This window comes from Strix uralensis, chromosome 24 (assembly GCF_047716275.1).
Source record: "Strix uralensis isolate ZFMK-TIS-50842 chromosome 24, bStrUra1, whole genome shotgun sequence".
In the NCBI taxonomy this organism is placed as follows: domain Eukaryota; kingdom Metazoa; phylum Chordata; class Aves; order Strigiformes; family Strigidae; genus Strix; species Strix uralensis.
Genome location: NC_133995.1, coordinates 7387052 through 7399525, shown reverse-complemented (window position 1 = coordinate 7399525; position 12474 = coordinate 7387052).

Sequence of the window (12474 nt, the reverse complement as noted above, 5' to 3'; positions counted from 1 at the left end):
CTTCCTATGTCATCTGAATGCTGACAGCTTGATGTCTCTGGGTAATGCCACACAAGGGAAATTAGCACCATAGCACTCTTCGGCAGTGCCATCTGCATGTCAGCGTATGTAGAAATTTGTGCAGGCAGTTATAAAGCAAGACTGATAAAAAAGACTTGATCTTTTGCATTTCTCTGACTACACTTATTTCCTGGAGGAAAGTGCTAATTAAAAATAACCCAGTATCGCTCCAACGTAACTGCAGCCACACAAGGCTTCTTCCCTGCTGTGCTATGGCAGAAGCTTATTAGTTCATCCCACTCCAGCATATGGCCTGTTCTGGAATAGGAAATTTCCACTAACAGAGGAGACAATGCTAGAAATACAGGTGTTTTGGGACTCTCATCCTAATTTATATGGGAACATAAAACCAAGGAGAAACTGGTCCTGTGTCTACTGAGCACATCTGACAGTTCCATACACAAAAGCAAGCTAATAAGAATTAAATTTTTTAAAAATTCTTCTGATTTTGTCTCTTCCTATCGTCTACCTGCCTCTCAGAGCCAACACCATGCTCCAGCAACAGACTGCCCAGATAAGCAAAGGCGTTTCGGGACCAAAGGACACTGAGAAAACTGGGAATACAAAGCTCACACGCCCTTTGTCTACACCTTTTGGAGGTTTTGCCAGTAGTTGTTCTTCTATTACAAATGTATTTGTCTTCATTTTAAAAAGTATATATTTATTTCTGAGACTAGCAAATCTTCAACAAGAATGAATCTGGCCTATTATTTCTGCTATGCTTACAGAACATACCCAGAAAGCTTTTTCAGAAGATATTGGCAGTGGAAATGCTACAAGATAGAGTGCAGCATGCAGCAAGCTGCTTTGGATGTGAAGAGTGCCAGTCTTCACTGTGAGTCTTGCAAGCAGACTTCAGCCTAAATTAAAAACAGTGTGTGAAGCTAGAGACCCAAACACATTTGAAGACCGCACAGATAGGATCTATGTCCAAAACAGGACTAAGCATGCACCTTCAAGCCCCTTATATTCAAGCAAAACTATGCATTAGGCTACTATGCTAGACACAAAATCTAGGCTCTTTTCAATTACAGAATTTTTAAATTGCTTTAGAGCCACTTGCTTTAACAGATTCACTTATTTTCTTGATCACTGTATAAGTAGGCATAGAGAGAGAAGTAGATGGTTTTAGACCACCAGAGTACCAAAGCTACAATAATTTCCTCACAGGGTGGTCAGTGAAGCCAACACAATCAGAGAATTATTTGGTTAAAAATGCAGATGGAATAACACAGGGTCACATTTGAGGGAAGATTGTGAAAGCTACTGCAGATTCACCCCAGCACTCAGATGTTAATGAGCGCCTAAAATGTTTGGAAAAAATTAAGCAATCTGTTCTTGTGCAAAGGCCCATCACAAGACTTGCCACAATGTCGCTCTGCTTTTTATTGGATCCCAGGTTGGAAGCAAATTCTACTGCGCTTCAAATTTTACCCAAAGTCCAAATTACTTTCTTTGTAGCTTAGAATTTAAAATTCAGATTAATACATTTTTTTCATCTGACCTGCTACCTGAAGGCTGCATGCATAAGGGCCAGGAAATATATATTCAGCAGAATATGTCCATTTTTTTATTCTAGTCCTTATAGGAAATAAAAATTTTAAAACTGCTTAAAAGCACCTTGCACTGGCCACTATGAGAAACCTTTTACCTTATTAACTGGATCCCCACTCTGATGCGATACAAACACACCAGTGATGCATGAACTTGAATTGCTCCTTAGGTTTGTGCCACTCTGATGGCAGAACGCAATTCTCAGCAAATTGAGCAGCACTTGGTGTAAGTCAACCGCAAAAATCATAGGGCTTAGTAACAAGCAGCTTCTGGAGAGTGGCAGGCACTTTGATAACAACCTGCCACTCTCCTTGCGTCACTTGAGCCTCTTCTTCCTCCTGCCAGGGGGTTCAAATCGTGGGCACTGATGGCTTTGGCATTAATTGTAGTGTGTGTTGCCACAGCTGACAACAACGCAGCATTACTTTCCCCCCCGATGCCTTGCTAGTGTATTTAAAGCAGGCACAGCTCCTTGTATCCTATAATGGCTAGCAAGAGATGCCAGGTGGCTCCAAGCCTGCCGTTTTCCAAAGCCCAAGGGAGAGCAGTGCAGTTATCCCTGCACTCTGTCCCTCATAAGAAGTTGGATTCTATAGTCTCTGTATTCTCCTTAGCCTCCCAGCAGAGATCAAAGACAGCTATGTTTGGGTGTGTGCATGCACATACATGCATGGAGAATACACATTAATTATGGTCTGAAAATTTCTCTTCTAGAAAAAAAACTGGTTCCCTCTTTGTCACTTAACCTCTCCCCCGCAAAAATTCAGACTGGCCCAATTTACTCCTTGAAAACAAGCTTGGATTGCAAATGACCTAGGGAGAAGAGACATCAACCAAGTGTATCTTGGCTGAAAAAACATGCGCTTTGAAGAGCAGAAACTCAACACCAACGCAGGCTTTGATGCCACAGCACAGACCCAGTGACTTGCTTCTTACGCTTTACCTTCCCTGTTCAGCAAGCGGTCAGATCAGTCGCTGCAGGGGAGTCTCTCTGCCTCATGGAAGGGGAGAAGTTTATGGCTAAATGGCCACTTCGTTGGGTTGCTCATTTCACAGACATAGCTGATGCTATGACTGGAGAAAAATCAGGAAACTGCGATCTTCCTTTTGCTGACTTGATTACAAAAAGGGAACAGCTCTGGGAACCCACAAATGGTGCCACAGGACTTTCAGCTTGGATTGTAAATCAAAACTCTACCTAATAAGAATGAGGGAGAAGCATCCCTTCAGCCAGAAACTGCAGAGTTCTGACATCATTTTCTGGCCATTGCTAGAAGGAGAAAGGAGAACGCCCTCCTGGAGGGATCACAGCCTGACCCAGTGCTTTACGTCTCAGAGGAGCATCGAGGGGGCCATGGTGGCCACCAACAGACAAAGCCAAGCCAAGCTGCCGTGTTTCATAGCACAGACACCAGCGTGGCATCTCCTTCGCAGGCTGCCACACCACGCGCTTGGGCTCTTGGTCAGGACACAGACCAACATCAAGAACAATCTTGTTTCTTTTTCTCCCACGAGAGAGGCTGCTGTTTGCAAGACGTGGCCTCTGAGGGGGTGTAACAAAGCAGTGGGAGGGAAAGTATAAAGTACAGGTTCAGTCGGGTGAATCCATCAAGCCTGCGAGGTCTGTGCACACCTTCACAAATTGACCCTGGGTGCTGAACCAGCTGGAATGTGTTCAGGGGAAAAAGGTGTATAAAAAGTTGACAAGACTCACCCTTTCTTTCGCTGGAGAGGTGGGGAGGCTGGCTGTGTGAGCAAGGGATGTCTGGGCACGCCAATCTGAGCACGAGAGCACGTTTGTGCCACTCAGAAGGTCTATTGCTACGCTCGAGCAGGCTGCTGGTCCCTCTAACTCACGCACATCCCTTCGCCTTGGCTAATGCTTCACAAGACAACTGGCTTTATTCCTACAGTGCCTGAATACCACAGTATCTTGCCAGATAGCTATCCTATGCTTCCAGAGCTCTGCTAACAGGTTTTGAATATTTTCTAAGCCAAGCAGGAGCACCTCTGCCTCTCCCACTACCTTCCAAATTTCTTTGTAAAACAGACAATCCAATTCCTTCCTCTTCCCACTTTTAAACACAAACAGTAATTTTTCATGCTAAATAATGAGTGTTTCACACTTGACAAACTGGCTTTTTTGTTTTGTTTGTTTTTTTCCCTAGTGTAAATTGCTGATAGTCTGTTGCCCCCAAATGACCCCTTTGTCAGCCCCCAGGTACCCAACTGTACCCTCAGGTCTCCCTTTATTACCCTCTCAGTGTTAATGTACACTGGAGGTGACAGTCTCCCTGTCGCTGAGGTCACAGAGCTTGACATCCTGCTGAAGTTAAGCTTTTTCCTACTGCAAAAGCATCACCATAAGATCACCACCGTCACAAATCGTGCCCTGCACATCAAATGCCTTCTCCAGCTGGAGGAGTCCAGAGCCAGAGCAGCACAATGGCGCTTCCTTCTAACCAAGGCAGGAGGAGGTTGAAGCACATACATAAGCAGGGCTGGGGGTGGGGGCAGTACAGCAAATGCATGCGTGTGCACGAGCCATGGTGATCTGGGGGTCTTCCAGCTCTGGGTCTCAGCATGATGAGCTGTCATCAGGCCACAGAATAAGAGACACTGGCATTATGCTCAACGAATTTGCATTAGGAGAGATAACACAAAAAAATCCATCTGAATTTATAACTTCGGCCAATTGTAAAGACAGAAAGGTTCCTCAACAAAACATGAAGTATTTAATTCTCTGATAACAGAGTGAAGTAAAGATAGCAGGGAAAAAGCAAGAGCTCACTATCAATGGAAGCAGAGAAAGGGACACTGATATTTTAAGGCATTCACCTTTAGGTTTTAAGCCGCTTATCTCAGACTGCTACATATGTGGTCTCCTTGGGAACCGAGTCAGACAATAAATCAGATGTACCAACATTTATCAGAAGCTCCAACTAGCCAAAAACATCAGCTCTCCTAAGAATGCCAAATCGGTTTTGCAAGATGCAGGGCCAAGCCTGGAGTCACTCTTGAGGCATGCAGCAGGGGTAGGAAATGCCGCTATTACACTCAAAAGAAATGTTGCTCATATTCCTGTTCCTCATTGCCATGTCCCCCTGGAGCCACGGGCTGTGTCAGAAGCTTCAGAGGAAGGCGAAAAGAGAAGAATCAACCTGGCATTGCGTAGGCATGGTTAATGCGCACATCAGGACAACATCTGCATCTCATGTGCCCAGTCAGCCACAAAAATAACCCTACCCATCCTCCTCGCAGTGTGAAGCATGTAAGAGATTATTCTTGTCTTAGTCTGAACAGGGGAGAAAAAAGCAATATATGGATAGAGTAGTGGTAGGAATAAAAACAGCTTGAGGAAAGTCAGCAAGATCAGTGTATGAATATTTTCTAACTGCAACTCTCCTGCCAGACACGAGGAAAAAAATCCAGACATTTCACATGTGCAAAAACAAACAAAACAATCTCAACCAAATCTCTTTTTTAAACTGGTGAAAATTTCCCAACCCGTTCCAAAATGTTTAGCTGCTTATGTGTAACCAAAAGAATGTCATGGCAGGCGTTCTCGGGGCAAAGACCTCTGTCTCATTTAGAAGGGATTTGGCCAGGAAAATTAACTAGTGGGAAAGCAATGGCAGCAACATTGCTTGGCGAGTCTTATTTATCCAGAAATCCTGACCCCGGTGGCATCAGACATACTTGGGTGGGTATGTGATAACTGGCTCGTGGACTAGGAGCAAATGTCTTCAGCAACAGTATCGGGGGAGCTGGGTGAAAACAACACCAACATCTGCTCATGGCAGAGCTTTACACGTGGCCCAAGAGAGGAAATAGAAGCCACCCTTTCCCTTGAAGCGACTCAAGCGATATATGTCTTTTTAAAAAAGTATAAGAAGTTAAAATAGCTTATACCCAGTCTGGCTGCATGCTGGCAACTGTATTTGCCAGGAGTGACAACCGCTGCCTGTGCTCGAGGCACGGTACCAGCTCCCGGGCTGTCGCAGAGCCCCACGGTTTGGAGCCCACCCGCGCGCGACCGCAGCCAGAAGCGATGGATTGAACTGGGTGGGCAGCGGAACCGCAGCCCCCGCACGCTCAGAACACGCCTGGGCCAAGCTGCAGGGCTCACGAGGGGGAAAGCCACCCCCCAGCCCCCCATTCCTGCGCTTCCAGAGACTGCGAAAACCATTTCAGCATCCGCCGCAGCCACGTCTGCGAGGGAGCAGCAGACCGAGGGGTAATTCCCTGTCACTTGTGTCGAGGCCGGAGAGGCCCCCAGGGCAGCCGAGGAGCTGGAGAGGCTTTTCCCTGCCTGGGGAGCTGACTGACCCCCCAGCTTCAGCCCCATTTAACAGCGCTGCCAGCGCTCCCGCCTGTGCCTGGGTTAGTGACAGGCCTCGGGATCGCTTGGCCAAGCCCTCCAGCACTGCCACCATGCCCGACCCCCCCCCACCACTGTCTGAACCCCAGCACTGCCCATGGCCTCCCCCCAGGCACTGCCTGACCCCCAGCACTGTCTGACCCCCCACCCCAGGCACTGACAGAACCCCCAGCATTGCCTGACCCCCAGCACTGCCTGTCCCCCACCCCAGGCACTGACAGACACCCCAGCACTGCCTGTCCCCCACTCCAGGCACTGTCCGACCCCCCACCCCAGGCACTGCCTGACCCCCAGCACTGTCCAACCCCCCACCCCAGGCACTGACAGACCCCCCCAGCACTGCCCTTGTCCCCTCCAGGCACTGCCTGACCCCCAGCACTGCCTGTCCCCCATTCCAGGCACTGACAGACCTCCCAGCACTGTCCAACCCCCCACCCCAGGCACTGACAGACCCCCCCCCCGCCAGGCAATGCCTGACATCCCCCCCAAAGGCACTGCCAGACCCCCCAGCACATGCCGCCCCCCCCAGCCCGCCCCTGCGGCAGCCGGAGCCAGGGCTCCCCCTGCCGGAGCGCGGTGGGCTCGCAGCCCCGCTGGCCGCTGCTCAGCCGGGCCGTTATTAACCGGGTCGGGCTGCGGTTTATTTGGGGTTTTTTGGTTGGGTGGTTGATTTTTTTTTTTTGCCATGACCGTGGGGTAGAAACATGGCCAGAGTGAGCAAGCGTCGGTCAGTGGCACTTCTGCCCGAAAGGCAGCCCCGGTATGTGGCAATGCCAGGATGGAGGGGAGAGCATCACTGGCGAAAATTGCCTGCCTGCTGCAGACTGCTCATCTCCTTCGTGACTTACATCTTCCCCTTTCTGCGTGACTTGCAGCTGAACCTCTTCTGAGGTCATTCTCCGTTAGCAAAATAAGAAATGAGGAGAGAAATGAAGTCTGTAAATTCTCAGAAATGGTTCGTTTAAAGTCTTTGCTGAATTTTTCTTCTGGTTAGTCTTTACATTTGACTTTACAAACCTTTTTGCAGCTGTGTTTTGATTTTGTGGCTATGAAAAATCTGCCCTTCACCAAAACAGCTTCAAAATACCGTAACTGACATTACCTCTCCTTCACTGCCAAACCCAGATAATCCCTGGAGAAAAGGATGACTGGGACTTGGCTTCCCAATGGCAAACATCTTCTCTTGCAATTTGTGCTGAAGTTCAGTGCAGATTTACCACTCTGTTTTCCCTCAGAAGAGCCATCAAGTGATTAATAGTTAGTGGAGAGCCATTTAAATCCAATTAAGATACTCCTCACCTATTTAAGACTATTAGAAAGAAAGAAAGCAGCTAGTGAGGGGTCATCCAGAGAGAAGGCCTTTAGCAGAGGTGATCATGGGTGTCAGGATTTAAGAACACACAAAAATAGCATTCACAATTTAACAGGCTTTGACTTCAGTTTGCATCCACTCTGCAGCACTGAGCTTTTCAGGAAACAAGCAATCCTTGGGGACTGTGTGGGAACAACTACTTAAAACAATCTTTTTTCCCCAAAGCAATTCTACTCCCTTTTTTCTGTCCCCTTCTCTCCCTCGATCATACTGCAAATTTGAAAGGAGAAAAAGGCAATTACCTAGAATGTCAGAGAGGTTGAGCTTATCTTAAATTTCCCAGATTGGACTGGTCATTGCTGCTGCTCAGCCAAAAGGTTACAGACAGTTCCCAGTGTGCCTGTGTCCCCGTGATCACTTACTGACTGTTCAGGATTTGCTTTCCCCTTGCTCCGCAGAGGAGCTCGTCAGTGCCTCAGCCCCTCACCCTGAACACGGAGCCTCCAGAGACCCCATCTGCTCGGACTGGGAAGACCCTCCAGGGATCAAATCAGGAGCCACTGTCTGTCCCTGAAGGACCAGCCGAGACCTCTCAACGCACCCTCGGCCCAAGGGCTGCCCAGCACCCTCGAGCTGAGCAGCTCGGATCTAAGCAACCTCACGCTTTACTCCAGTCAGCCCCACAAAAGCAGAATTGTTGAGCTGATTCACTTTGATTTCCTTCATTAACAACCCGCCTGCCTGAAGTGAAGCAAAACCAAGCAAATGAGGTGAAGAATGAGGTTTTCCGAGGAAGCAGATTCAGGTCCTGATCATTAACACTTACGTAGTTTTTAAACATTTCCCAACGCTGTCACTGCAGTTCTCTCTCTCTCTCTCTCCGGTGACAGACTGCTGCTGCTTCAGTTGTCTCCACGCTGAAGTCCAAGACAAAACAACAATAAAATTCTACATTTAATCTAACACGGCCTCCCAGCAGTACACACTTTGTTGGAACTTATTAACCGGCTCCCAGCTTGTTCCCTGCATAATCAGTTTGTACTTCAAAGTCTCCGCCAGCAGACAGAGCTAAATGATGGTGTTAAATTCACTCATGTATAAAATTAATTAGTTTTGGGGCAGGACAGTGGATATTGGTTGTCAGAAGTTGGGATATTAGTTGAATGGGGTTGCCCAGGGCTCTGGGGACCTTTGTAACTTCCCAAGCAATACCTCGTGCTCTTCTATCCTGAACGTGGTCTTTCAAGTGGGGCGGGTGAGAAGAGCACTGGGCCCCCTGCAGCGAATTGTTCAGGAGTAGGAGAATTATCCCTGAGCAGAGCAAAAGGCTGCGCTCGCTCCCGTTAAAGGCAGAGGGACTGCTCCCGCCCTTAGCATAAATGCACACTTGCAAGATCAAGACATGTTAGCTCAGATAGCAACTGCTGCTGCAGAAATCACCCAGCATTATAATTCCCCTCAAAACTGCTGCGCTGTCAGAGCGACTCTGCTCTCCATCTGGGGAGGGCCGAGACATCCAGCGAGATGTCTCAAGGCCACGTTTCCTGAGAGGTTGTGAGTCGAGTCTAGGGTTTGTTGAGACCCCAGCCTGGCTGCTGGGACTAGCAGGGGATTCTGTTACACACAAATCACCGGGAGGGAAAACAGCATCTGGCTCATCACCCGCTGAGGCAGCAAGCACAGGTCACATCAGGGAGTTGTCCTTTTCCCTCTGCATCTCTGGTTTCCTTCTAGGTTAATCCTTTCCCAATTAGCTTTTGAGGACTTTGACATTAATTTAATTATTTTTAAGTTTCACCATTGAAGCTAACAATCCAAGAGACGCCAGACCCGTGAGGCATCAGGGCAGGTTCAAACCTCCTTGCCTCACTTGGCTAAACACAAGGGGTTTAGCAGTGATTTTCACATTTCACCTTAACCCAACAGTTAGCTGTAAATCCACCCCCCCCCACTGAGGCTGTGCTTGCTCTCACCTTGGTGTGACAGGCACAATGCTTCGTTAAGCCTCGGGGTGGGATTTGATGCCCTGAATTGATGTGAATGATCTGCAAGGAAAGCCAACAGCTCTCTGGGTTATGGTCCCAAACTCTCACCAGACTCGATGCTGATCTCTGGTGCTCGAGAGCAAGGCAAAAGCTCCTTAGATACAACCAGGCACAGACCATCTACTGAGCACAAGCAAACACAGGGCTTTGAAAGACCCAGGGCAGAACCACTCACACAAACCCCCGTCTAATTTGGAAACAACAGGACCACGATCAGAGCACGGTCTCTCTCAGGTTTTTTTTGTTTTGCCAAACAAAACCCTGTAAAACCTCAAACAAGCCATGCACAGAAAGCAACCATCTGTCTGTCCTTCCCACCCCCGACCTCAAAGACGCTCTGTGATTCCCCACGCTCACCCGTTTCTGCAGCGAACTCGGCGTGTGAGCTCCCCTGAAGACGGGATACAGAACAGATGTAATTATTTTGTTGCTGCTACAGCAATACCCATATTCTCATGCCCATAGAGGAAACCCTAAAGAAAAATGACCCGTTGATGCTTGACCTGCATGTTAATTTGGTTCATTTTCTAGACGACAGCAGCTCGGTGAGACAGGGAGATAATGTAAAGGCCAATGAAGAAATCCATTGATTTCCGTCTGTGGTTTCCCTACCAGCAGGCTCTCGATACAGACTGTGATTTGCTTGCATGATGAAGTGATAATCCATTACAGCCAAAAATACTGGTCCACAGATCATCCGAATTATAAGTGATAAAACTATGCATTTGGCAGGTTCCAAAATGTCATTATTCTGAAACACGGGGCAACATTTCCCATTTGCAGCAGTGCTAAGTACATCCTCATGGCCTTTCAAATCTGTTGTGCAAATGTGTATGAAAATAGCTTTTAAGAGATGCCTTGGCAATTAGCACCGTACACGCGGGGAAGAGTCAGAGACAAAGCAATTGTCTGGTAACGTGAAACAGTGTTCTTTGGAGGCACAAAAACCAGACTGCCACAGACAAATCCAACCTTCGACTAATCCCCTCAATCTATGATCTGCCTGAAAAATAAGAGTTATACTCCTGCCACGGCTTCTCCCTTTGTTGGCCATTATCAGGCACTTAGAGGCACCAAGTCAGATACTTCTCAAAATCAATTTCTGAGGAGGGGGGCAGAACCGTTTCTATTCCGTGCTGCTTGAATACCTCATTGGACAATCAGTATGAAGTGAAACAAGTTGCTTTTAGAAGAGCGCTAAATTGTTGGCTTTGCCATCAAAGCCAGCAACCCTTCTTAATCACAACTGCTGTCTCCCCAGAGAGGTCCTGGTCTACAAGGAGCTCTTCAAAAATAGATGGACAATCTTCCTACTTTGTAGACCCAAAATACCACTTTCTGCTAGTTCTTCACAAGAGCCCAAAAGGAATCAGAGGTTGAACTTCAGGTTTAAAAAAAAAATGAAACTTGTGATGCAGAAGAATATTCAGATGTTTATCTATGGACCCCTGGGAGGTTTAAACCCGATTTCCCATCGAGTTGAATAATTTCCTGAACACTGGAGCATACACCTGAGTTAGATGACAAACACACCCCCCTCTAACACCAACATTAGTGGGCATAATCCTAAATTCTCACCGCAACGAGTGCCCATTCAACATCCCAGATGTTGGGGAATGGTGTCCGTGGGGTCTTCAAACCCCAGCAGGGCAGAACAGCAGGGACAGCACGGCTCTGCCCCGTGCTGCAGCTGCTGCTGGGTGCAGGATAGATCCCGCAGAGCCTGTCCTGGCCGACAGCACGTGCTTCACCTCGGTGATGCTGCCAGTACTGGGGCTGGGCTGCCTGACCTGACCCAGCCACCCCCTCCCAGGCAGGCAGTACAATATGTGCAGCCGTTGTACTTTAGCACCTTCTCCTCAAACACCCCACGTCGGGAGAGGATTAAACAGCATTAACTGCCTTCCTGAAGGCTCCCATCCCGCTGCTCTGCCTGCCAGAGAACCGAGACAAGAGCAGTCTGAGGATTAACTACTCTTGTCCTAACCAAAGGGCAAAGAGGTGGTGGTGCGAACGAAGCTGCAGGGGAAGGGCTCCCCACTCTTGTGCAAGTCCTTGGAGCTGGTGCCCGTTTCCAAACCTGGCAGTGCTGCAGCCGTGGGCAGAGCGGGTTGGGGAAGGACTCCCCGCTGGGGTGTCACCTCTTAGCAAACCCCCTGCTGCTCTCCCAAGGGCTGAAGATGCATCTCCCAGTTCACCCCAGGACAATCCCCCAGGGTCACAGCCAGGACAGATCTGGGGCAGCATCTCCTTCAGTGTGCAGAGCTGTGGTGCTCTCCAGCCTCCACGTCTGGGACCTCCACCCCAGCAATTCCTGCAGCAGCAGGGACCATCAGAGCACAGTAACGATCCACAGATGCCCGAGAGTCAAGAGCTACAGCTAGAAACTGCCAAACAAAGCAGGCATCCCAGCATTACAGCCCCACCAACGCTACAAGGATCTTCTGCCCACAGCCATTTAATTAGGAGGAGCAGGCAGCATATTTAGAGCACAGCTTTCTGCTTGGTTTGCAGGAACCGCAGCACTGGGAGGAGGCAGACCATTAGGGCTACGTTTCCTAGGAGATTTTCACACACTAAGATGAGGGGAGAAAAGACCCACATTTCATACAAGCTGAAGGTAGTAATTCCACTGGGCTTCTGATCTGTTAAGGTGTCAAGCTAAACTACTAGTGAAACTGCAATAATGTGCTTTAATTGGGCTTATTTCGTCCTCTTCTCCACATACACAAAAAGGTAGCAAGGGAAGGAAAGAAGTTGCTCAAACAGCTCAAGAGAAGCAGCACATCTAATAGTAGTGACCAAGTCTTGATTCTGTGAACTTGTCTCTCCGCATCTTGAAGTCCCTTAGCTTGACAGTTCTAGAACTTTCAGGGTAATAATGTCAGGGCAGGTAAGAAATACTCAGAGTTTTAATTGAACGATACAAGCTGACCTCAGTACTGGACACTCAGTGGGAAGCGGTTTCACCGAGGCAGCTGCACAATCCCAAACAAGTTTCCCTGTATTTGGGCATAACCTGGGCCTGACTATCAAATAGGCAAGAACAACCTTTAATCATGAAGCCTTGAACTTTGCTTTAGCGGGGAGAGTACAGATCACTGCAGACATTTTCCCTGTGA